We start from the raw sequence: 13944 nt of genomic DNA, 5'->3' as shown, positions 1-13944 counted from the left end.
TATTAAATTAAAAAAATTCAACCTGTACTGTACATACAATTTGATTTAATTTTTAAAACCTGATTCAGGAGGAATAAAGGGAACTTAGTATCAGGGGCAAACATTTTGGGAAACACTTGAATTTTATATCTAATAAAATTTTTTGTTGAATACAAGGACCTCTTTTAATTTCTGAACCTAAGGTACCTCACAATATTTTGTTCTGAGATTGCCTTTGTTAAAAATATTTACAACAATTATAGTGTCGAATTTTTATACATTGATCGTTATAAATATATTTGATAATAATTAACATTACTATACTATTAATGATATAAAGATAAAATAGTAACAGAAATAATAGTTGTCCTTCATAGCCCTCCTAAATTAAAAAACTTTATTTTAATTTAATTTGAATAATTTTTTTCAAAGGTAATTATTTAAATATAATATAATAACTTATGTTATTTTACATAACTTTATCGATGGAAAAAATTTCTAAAAAAACCTTGAACTTTATTAAAGTTCAAGGTTTTTTTAGAAATTTAATATTAAATATTTAGAACACTTTTAAAAATTGTTTATTGTTATCGATGTTATTAAATTAATAGAGTACCATAACAAAATGTAAATTCAATTTAGACTCTTATACAAATTAGAGAAATGAACCAATTCATTGTAATTCGAGAATATGAGTTTTTGTTCTAAAAACTTGTATTTACTATAGAATATGACCAATATTTGAGTTAAGTACTCAGATTAGTATATCATGATGTTTTTTTAATTTAACTTTTCTCCAGTTGGCAGATCGAGTTGGCAAGAAATTCAATAGAATCAATTTGTATTACGCATTTTCTTTATTAACACAAGAAAACTTACCTAATTATACTAATAACTGTGGTGAGAAATTTCGAATATTACCATTCCGATAATGTATCAAAACAACAATAAAGCTTTTGGTAAGAAATATAAAATGCATAACTACACATACAATAGTTTTTATAAACTTTGATGAGTTTTCACTAAAAAAAAAATGACTGTATAAAATTCTCTATGATATTTAAAGAAAATTACATAAATTATACATATCATAAAAATATAATTTCGGAAAAAAATTGGAGATAAAACATAATATATAAATAAATATCGGGTATATGAAGAACCTTCATATACTACAAGATTTTTTTCAAAAAATATTAATTGTTAGTATTTTTTAAGTCTCAAAAGAGTTATTATGGAAAGTTATAAATTTGGAGTTAAAAAATAAGTATTAAATGAGATAATTTTACAATAATTTTTTTAGTTCATAACTTTGTTAATAGTTATGTGCATTTAAGTGATAAAGTTAATTTCACTTTTGTTTAAAACTCTTACTTTTTTCATGTAAATAAAGTTCATCCTCCAAAATCCTGAATTCTTTGAATTTATAATAAACTTAAAACATTGTAATATATTATGCAATAAAATTTAACAAAAATTATATCAAGAATATTCAAATTTTGTTGAAAACTATTGTTCTTTATTTCAGCCTACTTATTGAAGTGGTTCAGGACCAGTTGTTTGCACACTATCATCAGGTGTCATTATTATGACGGTTAGTAAAATTATCCATGTCGAAGGACATTTAGATTTGGTTTGATGGTTGTTATGTGGGCCGTCGGTGGCGGTTGTAACCCTTGCGCATAAAGATCCGTCCCTTGATTCGGCGGGACATGTACTTTTATTCGCATGTATTTGCGCCGCAACAAGTTTGTGTCTTCGCCGTCATCGGGGCAGCAACAAGTCCACGCGAACGTCGTTTCTGCTGCCACACGTCTCACAGTTACATTTTGCGTCCGTTACACAGTACAAAAAGGTAAGAATATCTTTAAGACCTATTTGGTCGATAAAAAATATTTAGAATTTTTACACATAATTTGATCTATAATTAGCAAAATTACACTTATACAAGTGGCATATATATTAGCTTAAGGAAAAGAAATAAATTCAAATTTGGCTATCAAATGATTTATTTTTAAATAACGGATCATAAAAACGACAAAGAAAATTGTTTTGAAATCCTTGTTTATTTTTTAATTTTAAAGAATTACATTCAACTAAAGTACTCGGTGGTTAATTTCTTTAAAACAATAACCAATACATGAAAAATTTGTATATGTGCAGTTTATATATATATTAAATATTCTTAAATGTTATTATAATTTATAACTTATGTGTGTCGTGATGTTTATAAGTACTTAGACACACACAAGTTTTAAACTAAATGATTAACTTAAAGTTCGATTAAGTCGTTTTAATGAGTGGATTGTCGATGAGTCGATAAAATATCACGTAAAGAGTTCTTTTATTGTCAAGTAATATTACCAAAGGGATCAATGGAATGATTTTTGTAATCGTGACATATAAATAGGGTCATGTAAAATGTTTTTTATGAAATACTTTATTATAGTTTACAAAGCTTCAACCCGAACTTAAGCTGGTATAAAAGTAAATACTTAAATAAAATTTTCATTTTATTGAACTATTAAATATTTCTCAAGAAAAATTATTAGTATTTTTTTTATTATGTTAAAATGTTTTAACGACCTATTGGTACGTACTTTTTTATAAACGATAACGTAGGTTATGTGTCCAGTTATTATATCGGATATTTTATCTTAGATAACGGGAACACCTCTTCAAACTATAAATACATTATTGTAAATTTTGAATATACTGAAGAAGTGCTTTTTTTCTCATCAGTTCTATGGAGACAAAAAACATTATCTGGCTAAAAAATGACTTCTATAAGATTAAACCATAATTAACATTTCAGTATTTAATTTAATCTCTTGGTAAAAATAAAATATATACAAACCAATTAACAATTACTGTTTTAAATTAAAATTATAACGTAATAAATTTCATTCGGTATCACTCATACATACATTTTTTATTTATATTTGTTGCAGTTCACTTTATATTAAGAATGAAAAATTTAAGTTGTAGCTTAATTACGTCGAGAAACTTTTAACTTAGAAGTTAATATAACATGTCATATCAACCTACACATCCTTACTGTCTGGAAATTAATATTTTTATTGTTTTATAAAATAATTTTATAACCTGAAACTTCGGTTACATCATTTTGCTAAAGTAATAAAAAATCTTTTGATATTTATTATTAATAATCACCTTCATTCTATAAGATGTAATTTTTCTGTTTATTATTATTTTGACAAAGTGATTTGTTTAATCATTTTTCTAAAAAATACTAATCAAGAAATATACATTATTTTTGATGGACTTGATTATTAAAAACGCAAATAAAGTATAATATTGACTACTCTTATATAGGAATAAATAACTGAAGTTTTCGCATGAATAGTATTGAATCTTATTTTCTTTTATTTATTATAAAAATAGATGTTCCTCGAACGAAAAACAATTTTCTTTTTACTTTTTAATTGATTAATTTGTTTTAATTATAAGATATATACTATACAATTACGTGTTCAAGATTTAATTTTTCAGTAGGTTCCAGACTCGGGTCAACATTTACAAAAATTATCGCCGTAGGCAACACATAATTTTTCCTTTCTGTAAACTTTTCTCTTTTACTCATTTCTCCATAATATGAGATATTTCAAAGAAATTATGTACAAATAACCTAAAACACACAAAATTAAACTCCTTTGTTTTTTGAGGTTATTAGATTATAATTATATCATTAGAATAAACATAATTAATTTGTTTGATTCTTACGCAATATTATAATAAAGAACACGTGGGTATATATGGCAAGTATTAAGTGATAAAGATTTCAAAATAATTGTTTTTGTTATTTTACACGTATTTAATCGCTGATGTCTGAAAACAACATTATGTTTAAAATTATAATTCTCTTTTTGGCTACTAACATGAATACTGAGAAATTATTGAAGTTTATTAATGTAAATTTAACGATATTCTGTAGCTAAAATTTTAATATTAAAAAATCAGACGTACTTTGATATTTTATTGAAGTACTTGAAGTAATGTTGTAATATTTCGATAGTTACAATTTTAAAATTAATAAACGTCTAAAAAACTATTTTGGTGTAATGACTTCTCATAAAGCAATACCCATCTTAACATCGATAGTGCGAAAAATACTTTATTCCATAAAAAAAAGATTTTGAAATAAATTGCACAAATATTAAAATGTTTTTAATGGTTCAATAAAAATATTTATAATATTGAACAAAATTAGTTTGACTAAATAACCACAACTAGTTGTTGTTGTTATTAGTTATGAATGTTACTTGGCAAACTTGTAATTGGAAAAAATTACTATCCAGTACTTAGTTGTATTATTGAGTCTCCTGTTTATAGTAGTTTTTAAAGGTCTAAGTAAGGTTCGTTTTGAAATTTAATGTAGTGTGTCTTATTTTTTAAATAAATTTGGGAAGTGTCAAAAGCTTGGGTTCCTCTCACAACTTGCTAAGAATAGGCTATTGACTAATTTATTTAAAAGTTGGACTACTATATAAGTATAGATATTAATAAGTCAAATTGGAGGATATGAATTTTTAACCAAAATTAAATTTTTCTACGCTAATTAATCAAAATCAATATTATATTTGTATAAATTCATTTATTTTTCATGTGTTTTCTTTAAAATTAAAATCTATTATTTCATAATGTGTTTAGATTAGTGTTATGAGGTTTAATCAGGCTAGAACCTTTTAAAAGAGTCTTCAATTTTGAATTTACTTAAACTTAATATAACTAACAAGTTAGCCAAACTAATTTTTTTATTTCGATTTGGTTGATTTTGTCTAATTTAATTGGATATTGAAATAATTTGTAACATTTCTTATTTACTTATATTATCTCTTATTACAATAATTTAAGAAAAATATAAATTTATCAATAAAAAAAATACTTAAGTAGAGTAGTGAATTTCTATACCACCTACATTATTTATTTTATTTTATAGAAATATAAAAACGAATACTATTTTATTTAATTCACAGGGGCCCTGCAATTATAATTTGCTCTGAGCCTTACAAAACCTATCACCAGCACTGCATTTAAATATAAAACAAATATTATATTAAACTACAACATTTTGTCAGCATTAGCTGTAAAAAGTATTTTATGTTTGTTGAACTTTAAAAACTTAGTTTATTATGAACATGAATGCCAAGTGTTTAGTTATAATGAATAATTTTATGTTCATGTTATCAGAATAAACAGTTTCATCAAATGACAGTCATGAATCATACGTTAAAAATATTTCTTTACGAATGTAACAAATTGAATACATTTATCCGCTAAAAAGAATCATAAATTTAACATTATTTTATTTTTTTCTAAAAAAAATCGTATAATGCTTACCTGTCTAATTTAAGTGTATGTTAGAGTTTCAAGTACCAGAAATGGAAAACGAGCATACAAATTTATGATTGGATTAAGCCATAGATAGGAATTCAAAAATTTGAAAATTTAAAAAAAAATACGTTAGCATAACTTTTTAAATTCGAATATTCAATTATATATTAGCAATTGTTAATACAAATTGAATATTTATAAGAATTATGAAAAAAAAATCTTTGTTTATCAATTAAAAAAATTTAAATAATTTATAACTAAGTGCATGTAGTTTTAATTTTCTCCAAATAGAAAAATGTAATAGAAAATTGTACTTATTCGCAGATTTCCTAAAAAAAAAAAAAATCTGTATAATAAGTCAATATTCTTTTGAAGATGTGCAAGTTAATGTTGAAAATTACGCTTAATATGTTTATTTTTGATGAATTTCACACCATAATAATACAGTTTTCTCATTTAGTTATCATCGTATGTTAAGCATAAGTCGCACGTTGTGTTACGAGAAAACTTTGTTTGTTTATCTTCTAAAAAGTAGCTATTAGCAGAAATGTTCGCAGACTATCTCAAGAGGATACAAAAATTAATGACGTCAGTATGAGCCCTACAGACTAATTTCGACATAATATTAATCGGTGGTATACCTATTAATTAATACTTATCTAGTCGGTGCGTTATTAAATTTATAATTAATATTCATTCTGTATATATATATAATTACTAATAAATTAATTAGGGAATAACCACAACAAAAACTTAAAATATGTTAATAAATTTGGTGACTAGAATTGTATGATTTGTGCTAGTCTTTTTCATTAATTGTGTCACGAAAAATCCCAGGGGGGTGCAATGGAACCCTTTGCTTTACCCCTGGGCGTCATTGGTTGTTTATGACTTGTGTGCTTTTATTCCAACTTGTTCTATTTAATCGTACTAATTATAACGGAACGAAATTTATTTAACATCATTTTTTACTTGAACAGGTATTAAATTGCAAATAATTTAATATGATGTGGATAAAGAATAGTGAGCGAACACAACAGAAATAATAATAATAAAAAAAAAATTAACTAAATTTTGATAGATCTCTAAAATTAACTATTAGAATTTCATATGTTGGTTGTACTATTAAATAGAGTATGTATAAAATTAAATTGAGTAACGTTATAATGATATAAATATATTAAAATCTAAGTTAATTATTTAAATGCATATATTTTATATTCATAAAGTTATATGAAACTTAGTAGTGTAATAACAAGTTCCACGATGTTCAAATGTTTATTGCTTAAGTAATTAATGTCCATTTAAATAGATATAAATTGATTTTCTAATAGTTCATCTATAACCATTAGTAGTTGAGTAAAAAAGCAAACTAGAGACATTGACTTTTCATCATCTTGACATACGTATAGTTTTAAAATTAATAAACATAGTGTTTATTAATGCTCTTGAATTATTTCTTTAACTTTTAAATTGTAAGATGAAATATAAAGTTCTATTTTTTTTTATTTAGTGTATTTTATTGAGATCTTCATAATAACTAAATCTCATAGCTCACAAGAATTAATCAGCTTCATAACGTTATTTAGCAATAGGTATCTAAAAATCCAAATAATTAGATTTATCAGTCATATATTAAAATTGATTGTTTAGCTTATTTAATTAAATATCTTTTTATGTATTATAATATAACTTATCTAATAAATTTTTAAATCCGTATTGTGTACCAAACATACCAAAATTATTTATGTTGTCAACAGATATACGATAAAATGATTGTTTTTGCCATTTGTACTTAAACGTTATTACTAGACAAATGTACTTTAATAAAGAAACTTCCGTCTGGAAATGTTTTTGTTCATGTTATAATTCATCATAATACATTTAAGGATAGTTAAACCTTGTAAACTCTGTCCCGTAAACATCAAAACTCTAATTAGTTGGTTTATTTAATTATGTAATCACATTTGAGTAGTTCCTTAAGAAGAACAAATGGCCTTAGTAAAAGTTTACTCCTGTAATAAGATTACTTTGAGATAAGAAGTAATTAATAAAACTATTTATTGTTGTATTTTAAAAAATATATATAATATAAAATATATAATCAAAAATATATAATCAAAAATACATACAAATTATCAAATAATTTGTTGTCAAACATTATGGACAATTGTTTAACTAATTATTTTAAAAGAAGATGAAAGTTGGACTTAAAAACAATTAAGTTACCTTTTAATTTTTAATATTCAAGATAAAATATTGAAAAAATGCCGTAATGTTCCTTATATTTATAGTAAATAAGAGGAAATATTATTGTACGCTAATATAAATAGTCAAAATAGAATTATAATATAATAAAATGTATTTTTTTGATTTTAATAGGTCACGTCTTATATTTACGAACAAAACAATCGTTATACCTTAAATTATGTAATCAACTTCCAGCTTATATAATCTCGTGTAAAGTAAACTGGACTATAAGTAATTTTACTACTAAAAACCTGAAGAATGTAAAAAAAACCATAATAAAGTTTAGTGAAGTTAATGTTAATTTAAATATATTGTACTTAGGAAAGTGTTTTTTTAGAAGTTAGCACGAATTCATAAATAAAATAATATTGATATATTATGGATTAGTTGTGAGAATCAATGCAAGCTGTTAATGTACAAATTTATAAATAAAGTCAATGTAAATAAAGTGTACATTTGGTAATTAAAGAAAATGTGTAAAAGTTTACTAAAAAACAAATAAAAAAGCTCCATATTATATTATATACTATTTTTATGCTGAGTCCGTTAACATATTAGATATCTACTTTATTAAAAAAAAAATAGAAAGTTTTTATAATGAATATTTTTCATAATTATTATATTTTTGGCTTATAACCAAATAATTATTTCATATAATTGAAAAAAAGGAGCTATAATTGTTCGATTTCATAGGATTATTAATGTTATACTTAAAAGCTAACAATGTCCTTTTAAAGTAAATTTTTAAACTTCGTTTCATTTAACGATTTTTAAAAATTCAATGTCATAAACACATGAATAATATCTTAGAAACATTAGTAGGGTAGTACTTGAAAGTTAAACAGAAACTTAAGGTATTTCTGTTATAAAGTCAAAAGGGGAATGACCCAGAAATAAATTCATTGTTGTAATAACCACTTTTCGAGTTATTAGCATTTGAATGTATAAATGGCGTGATATGAAAGATTGTTCATTAAGTACGGATGAAAGTAATATTAAGTTCAATTTTATCATTATCAATATAACACAGTGCTTCTAACACATGAAAATCATATTAGATGAAAATATATAATAGTCTAAACTATTTGATGTTATTTCACCTTCATAGTGATACAAAAAAATCTATAAAAATGATTACGTTAATTAAAATGTCTGTATTTTAGTTAAGTGTTTTATATTATTTTGTTTTTCGCGTAAATTTCCTTATAAGTATTTTTAAACTCGTATAATTATTTAATATTTAAAGATAGAGTTTGTTACAATTATAATAAAGTATTGTTAATTATAATATTGTCTATCGTGTATTCCATTAATAAAAGTATCTATTGCGATATAAGTGGAAACTTCTAGTGTGTTTAGCATATAATAACACCTTTTTGAGTAAAACTAATTACCTTATGATATTACAATAAGGTTTGAATACGATTTTTATCATGATTCCAAATGTTGGAGCGACCGTTTTTTTAGTTAGCGTGTTTATCATATTCATTTTAATCCGAAATGCTGTTTAAATGCAAATTTTCATTTGATTATGACTGAAAATAAATAAAGGGTCAATGTCAATAGTGAATCACTAAGCTACCATAAGGTTTGATTAAGGTGATATTTGAATACAACATGTATATTAAATAAACATGTTTTTATTGACATTTATATGACTTATAATAAAAATAAGCAACATTATCATCTATAAAAACTCTTACATTTCATTTATCATACAGATTTTTATCTTTTATGCGTGTGTTATTTATAACAAACAATATCAATAAATGTAAATAATAACTAAAATACTATAATTATCACTATTTTGTAACTAAATAAGCTTACAATAATAAAAATTAACTACAAATTTTTTATTAAAATTTCCGGGGATAATAATATTTTTTTTCGTTAAAAACAAACATGAGAAAACATTGAGGATGCAGGACCATACCACCAAATTATTAATTAAAATCGTAAGTTTTTTTTTATTATTATTAATTTTGCATATTTTTAAGTTCAAAAGAATAAACGGTCATAAGAAATTATTAAATATTTTTCCCAAAAATTATTTTTGTTTGTGACTTTGAATGACTTTATTCAATAAAGTTACTTTTGTAAATAATTGTTGACTTTGTTCATTTGTTTTTATTAATAAGTTTGGATTCTTAAAAGTAGGTTAAATGTAATTTTTAAAAGTATATCCTCGGTCATAATTACTGATCAAGCAAATAAACAAAATCTCATGGTTCATTGTTGATATGTAAACGTTGTTTCGTTTTAAATAAATCAAAATTTTATTACTCATAACATTACATTATATACTATATAAAAAATGCATAAGAACCAAATTTATCATTGAAAGCATAATGAGGTATATCAAATTTCATCAAATAATAATATGATATAAAATATTTTAATTTCAAAACTATTAGAATAATTTTTAATATGTCTTAATTTATTAATTTAAGAAAATTAAATAACAACGCTAATGAGATATAAGTTTGATTTTTTTAAAGTAAAGTATTGTTGATGAAATTGCTGTGAAATAACGTATGCACAAATTTCTAAATTTAATTACACTTCTACAATACATCACATGCTAAAATTTATATTTTGTGAGGTTAATTGGTTTTTTTAATAAATAAATATTTCTTAATTTATTAATATAAATAAAGTTTTGTTTATAAATTTTTTTACACATGGGTAAATTTTGAATTTTCTGGATATATTGAAATATATTCAGACAAATGAATTAAAAATTTCAATATTTGACGTAATACCTCAAAGAGCTTTAAATATTCAATCCTAAAAAAATGTCTAAATTATTATATACATGCAAAGGAAGTTTTTAAAGCATACAGAGTAAGAAAATTATTGATAAATAATAATAAAAATGTTATATTTGTATATGGATTTTCGATTTTTTATGTCAAAATTACACTACTTGTATGAAAAACTAACGTGTATATTAAAATGATTGTAGTGATGTATAAGAATTTTTAGATTATTTCATAGTGTTTCACTAAAACATTATTTGAAACTTCCTTTAAACCGAAAACTAGATTTTTATATATTATCAATAATTTTATTTATTACAGATTGTCATAATAAGGAAATGCCACTATACCTCTAAGTAAATCTGTGTTAATGGAAAAGTCTATCAAAAGAGCCAAAGAAAGTTTATTATAAGAGATAGTATATAGAAGACACTAATTTTAGTAGGATCTATCTGTTGTCATTAGAATAATAATGTTAAAAGTAATTGAAAAGATTAAGACTTAAGTTGAAATTCTCTAATAATTACTTGATTTCGTTTGAGTATGATGTTCAGTAAATATACCACAAACAACTCTTTTATCATTAATTATAATTAATGAAAAATAATAGTTATTATTTTTCATATAATTTAATACAATATAATATAGTAGTTACTAAATTAATAAGCATTTTTATGATAAGCTGTACAATATAATTAATTAAAATTATCAAAAATTGAACTCATTCGTAATAATTGTTAACTAAGTTTTACAACTTTTATTAAACACATTTTTTTTTTGCTGTAAGAAAAATACAAGTTTTATTTTTTTGTAGGATTTTATTTCAAAACTAACGAGATAAGTAGCAAAAATATAATCATAAAATTAGAATTATTTAATCATGTTATTATATTATTTATGTGTTCAGTCAGTTGTAAAAATTTATAAATCAGGAAAAGACATTTCTAGATCAATACAAAATAAAAAAAAAGGTTACACTTCACTCGTTGTTTTGACATTCGTCTTATTTGTAAACATAGACACAAAAATAATCGAATGAATGTAGATGTCTACGGCTTAAGCTCTATGTCACGTGTGGTTTTTATTATACCAATTTCCCTGACTTACTTGTTTCGAAGATGGTTAAAAATAAACCACTTTAACTACGCCTTTGCTCTAAAGTTGTTCTCCAAATCTCGTTTTATCTTTATTTGTCTATCGAAATAGCCTTTGCAAAGATTGATAGGATGAATACGCTTTTCTAAGTATTGTCACTAAGGTATAGAAAACCAAAGAAAATGTGCTCATCCTCAACAGGGCGAAAACATTTACTCGTCAAATGCAATACATTGCACATACCATTTATCTTTACATTTCTTTGTTTAGACTAATAATTGTTTTTTTTTCATTATCTATACATCAATTTTGATCTTGAAATTGATTTAAATGTGAAATAGCATAGTATTTTTCATTTGAAAAATTTTTTTTCTCTCTTTATCACAACTCTTTGTAGTTGTGATCTACAAAATGGTGTAACAACTTAGCATGAAAATATGAAAGATACGTATTTTATCTATTACATTACAAGGATAGACTAATCATCATTATAACTTAATAATTTCAAATTATAAATTCTTTGTTTTACATCTATCAAAAGGCAAAGTTTTATAAATGATAATTTTAAGTCAATTTTCTTTCAGACTTCAGAATTTATCAAATCTTTTTAATAATTAAATATAAATTGTCCAATAGCTGTTCTGAATTTCGATAAATGCACTTCATGACTAAATTCTAAGAGATTTAAAGTCTGATTTGAACTTAATTTTATGACAACATTAAAAACATTTCCTCAAAAAGACTTTTGTAAATTCAAAAACTTAGTCCAGTCTATCTCTAGATCTATCTCAGTCCTGATTCTTTCATAATTTTAAAATTCAGTGGCAATAGCTTTTCGCTCTTAGCATATTATTTTTTAGAGATCACAAATCAAAATAATTTCTATTCAAAATTTGTATTTTGAAAATACCTTAACGATACCTTTTATATTATTTTATGTATATATTATCTCATAGAAGATAGACAAATATAACATAACTTAAATATGGGAATAAAAATGTTATTTATATTTAATTCTTTGTAACTTAATTCTTGATAAAATTTTTAATTATTTAAAATTTGATTTAATTAAAAAATAAGACATTATTAAAAAAAAAAAAACTATGTAATAGTGAACACAGTATTAAAACATATATTTACGGTGTATATTATTTTATTTGCTATTAATTTTATAAATGTTTAAAAAGTGAAAATAGCAGTCAAATATTATAAAATTTTCTGTGAAATTACATCGGCTTATTTTGCATTATGTAAATTCTTTAATTTACTTAACTAATTTTTTATTTTGAGATAGGTCCTTCAAATAAATTTTGAATATTATTTTATGCTTTTAATGTACAACAGAAGAATTTGGAAACTTGATTTTAAAATAAAACGCTCAAAATCATAGATAATTAAGTATTTAAATGTAAAGGGTCTGTAAATTATGGTTTCATATAATTCCACTTTTCATGAACTTTGTGTTCAAATCAAATGCGTAATTATAAAAAATCAAGAAAGGAAAATGTTTAAGAGGGTTTAGCTATATGGATATACAGTATTCTTTAATACGAGGAAAGAAGCAAAAAGCCTCTTTTTAAATTGCATCCAAGTTTAACTTGTTATTTTTATTATAACAAAAAAAAATGTAAGGAAAAATATGTTTTATACTAAGTTAAATGAAGTGATGTTATTTAAAGTAGATATACTTTTAGTATATATTATACGTGTTGAGTTTGAGTAGGTATAGTAAAAATTGCAGTAACATGTAATATTGCACATCAAATATTTAAAACTAAATATACTTTCAATTAATTTCATTTTAATTTTGGACAAATTGTTATGTATAACTAAAAAGTATTTTAAAGTAGAGTATAACTTAAAATGTATTATAGTCATAGAATATGAGAGTAGTGTTCTGTTTACGACTTTTTACTTGCTGAAAAATATGGTTTCTAATCGATAAAAATTTTAAATAAATGCTGTGGAATACAAAATAATAATGAAAGTATTTACAAACATACGTGCCAGAAAAGTTTTGTTATATTTGAAACATCTTTTGTTATTAATTTCAGAAATGGCGTTGAAATTAAAACGAATGACGTATTATAACCAAAAATTCAATGAAAGTACTCAAAAAAAAGTGTATAAGTAAAAATATAAGGTTAGAGCATTTATTGGAAACGTATAAAAATGGTATTATTGCATTTATTACTAGTAAATTTGAAAATTATGATCAGAATTCAAAATATCAAACTTATACTCGAGAATTAAATGAACAAGAGAGAAAAAAAGTATTTGTAAATATGGCCGTAAAAATTTATTATTAAAATTAAATATTATGTTCATATACAACTAAATATTAATAAATAATATAATCAAAATATAGAATGATCCATGGGTTTTGAAAAATCCATATAATTTTATTATGTTGATTTTTCAAAATCACGTGGGACACACTATATTAGCTTCGTTGCAAAGCGGAGAAGGTATTAATTTTACTATGATGTGTTTTTTTTTTTTTTTT

The 13944-nt window shown here is 23.1% G+C and overlaps 1 protein-coding gene across 1 annotated transcript in view; it reads left to right on the top strand.

The window, feature by feature from the left end:
• Positions 1-1699: 1699 nt before the first annotated feature.
• LOC126904553 (uncharacterized) overlaps positions 1700-13944 on the top strand; it is a 38090-nt gene continuing 25845 nt past the window's right edge. The window contains exon 1 of the mRNA XM_050683670.1: positions 1700-1834. The gene's annotated coding sequence lies outside the window, so the exon portion shown is untranslated. The remainder of the gene's footprint in view (positions 1835-13944) is intronic.

Source organism: Daktulosphaira vitifoliae, unplaced genomic scaffold, assembly GCF_025091365.1.
Source record: "Daktulosphaira vitifoliae isolate Bord-2020 unplaced genomic scaffold, ASM2509136v1 Scaffold_4, whole genome shotgun sequence".
Taxonomy (NCBI): Eukaryota; Metazoa; Arthropoda; class Insecta; order Hemiptera; family Phylloxeridae; genus Daktulosphaira; species Daktulosphaira vitifoliae.
Note: the sequence above shows the minus strand (reverse complement) of the source record. Positions and strands in the feature narration are given on the sequence as shown.